This window comes from Protopterus annectens, chromosome 14.part0 (assembly GCF_019279795.1).
Source record: "Protopterus annectens isolate FY-2018-M chromosome 14.part0, PAN1.0, whole genome shotgun sequence".
NCBI classification, from domain to species: Eukaryota; Metazoa; Chordata; order Ceratodontiformes; family Protopteridae; genus Protopterus; species Protopterus annectens.
The window spans coordinates 557755270-557757769 of NC_056748.1; the positions used below are offsets into that span (position 1 = coordinate 557755270).

Here is a 2500-nt window from a genome sequence, read left to right on the forward strand (position 1 = left end):
GTGTGTGTGTGTGTGTGTGTGTGTGTGTGTGTGTGTGTGTGTGTGTGTGTGTGCGCGTGTGTGTGTGTGTGTCTAGATATATATATATATATATATATATATATATATATATATATTTGAAAAGTAACAAAAATACAGTCACCTATTAAACAAGCCCTTGCTAGGCACCAGTTTGTAAAACCACGGGTACAATCTAGTACGGCCAGCACCAATAAAAGACGAACTTGAAATAAAATGAACTTGGTAAATACAAAACCTTAACGCCAAGTTTATTGAAAGTAAAAGAAGCGTTTTCACTGGAGCCACAGCTTCAGCTTCATCAGAGATTACAAAAACCCGCCAAGTCAGATTTAAATTCACACGTCATAGCGTGCTCCAAATACAATCATTAAAGAGCCATACTCATTAAAACAAAACAATAAAGTATAATACGTACAAAAACATTAAAATCAGACCCCTACATCAACTGAAAACTAGTGTTAACATTAAATTCAAATTATTAAAATGTTTATATCACTATATAGTTATTTTTCTTATAAAAGAATGCAACCCTTCACAATCTATCAGTTTTTCACGTAGAAGATAGTAAAAACCATCACATAAAATGTTAATTAAATGTACATATCATTATTAAAGACTTAAAATCAACTTAATATTATTGATTAACTTTAATGTCATTGTGTCAAACTAATTTTATTTAGACCTTAAAAAATTGTAAAATTAAACTTACAAAGTTATTGGGATGTTCGAAAAAAAGGTTATTACCCATATAAATTCTTTGTTCAAATCTTTATTCAGTAAAACCATATCTATACTGAATTTTTGCTAGTGTTACCACTCAACAACATGAAAAGAGGTGGCGGAAAACCTAAATTTTTAGGGCCAACTACTTCCATACTGTGGCTATTTCAATTATTACCACTAGGACCTAAAAAGTTAAAAACCTTATTTTTATTCCAAACTAAGAGTCCATAACCAATTTCAAAAAGCACGTTTTGTAAAATTATTTAGTTTTAACGTTTGAAATTGTTATGAAGTACAAACACCTTACTTGGAAATTAACGTTTATAACTTTTTAGTCTCAATATGCAGGCAATGTTGCAATGCTCGTTTAGGCCAGGATATGAGAATGCATCGAGTCTCAGTTGCCATTCTAATTCCTTGTTCTCAAGAATAAGGGATGTTGGACCACCTCTTCCAGTATTTAGTATTTGGTCAATTGCGATGAATTCAAAACTATGCCCCGGATTTTTTATAATGTGTTTCGCTAGGGCATTATCATTGTTTTGCTTCCTTATGGCATAGCCATGTTCGTAAACTCTGTCCCTCAGCCTTCTATCGGATTTCCCTATGTAGAAGGCTGGACAACAATTACACATAGCCAAGTAAATAATAGATCTTGACTCGCAATTTAATTTGTGGTTAATTCTAAATTGCCTCCCTCGAATACAGAAAACACTAGTTGTTTTCACGAGGTGGCAATAATTACAATGTCCACACTGAAAAGATCCTTTCATCTTAGTGGTTGAAGAGGGTGTACAGTACCTCTATAATAGAACTTTCAGATTGTTCCCTCTTCTATAAGTCACCCTTGGTTTTTTTCCTAGTCTTTCAAGAAGTTGGTAGTTATTGGAAATAAAATACCAATTCTTATATAAAATAAACTGTATGGTCTTCGAGTCAATATTAAAGGTAGTGATGAAGCTACATTCAAATTTATTAAGTGTGGAATTCCATTGATCAGTTGTGTTAATAACATTACTATGTGTTAAACTATTCATCCCTATACCTAAGTCCAACATTGAATTGACGAATGATGGTGATACTTGTTTTTCAGGCAAAAGTGGAGGGTAAAGTCCCAATGCCCTTTTACCATTGACCTCCTGGAATAATTCCTCAAACAGTTGTACCGGGTAATCCCTATTGGTAAACATGATTTTTAAGGAATCACATTCTTTTTGAAAGAGCAACTCAGTACTACAAATCCTAGACGCTCGGATCAACTGACCCTTAATTATAGCTTTCTTTTGCCTGTATGGGTGACAACTCTTAAAATGTAGTAGTGAGTTGCAGTAGGTAGGTTTTCTATAAATACTTGAAAAGTATTCGCCTTTTGTTGGATCCTTGCTCAATTTAATATCCAAAAAATCAATTTCCTCTCAGAAAATTTTGATGTAAACCTTAAAAAAGGTGTGGTATCATTAACACAAACTTCATAGCATCATCCTTCCCCCCTCAAACAGAATGAAAATATCATCCAAATACCTAGTGTAAAATTTTACCTTTGCTTTTAATAATTTGAATTTAATGTTAACACTAGTTTTCAGTTGATGTAGGGGTCTGATTTTAATGTTTTTGTACGTATTATACTTTATTGTTTTGTTTTAATGAGTATGGCTCTTTAATGATTGTATTTGGAGCACGCTATGGCGTGTGAATTTAAACCTGACTTGGCGGGTTTTTGTAATCTCTGATGAAGCTGAAGCTGTGGCTCCAGTGA

The 2500-nt window shown here is 33.2% G+C and overlaps 1 protein-coding gene across 1 annotated transcript in view; it reads right to left on the bottom strand.

Moving 5' to 3' along the window:
* Positions 1-2500, bottom strand: part of LOC122789100 (myosin heavy chain, skeletal muscle, adult-like) — a 145067-nt gene that overhangs the window by 122347 nt on the left and 20220 nt on the right. The window lies entirely within an intron of this gene.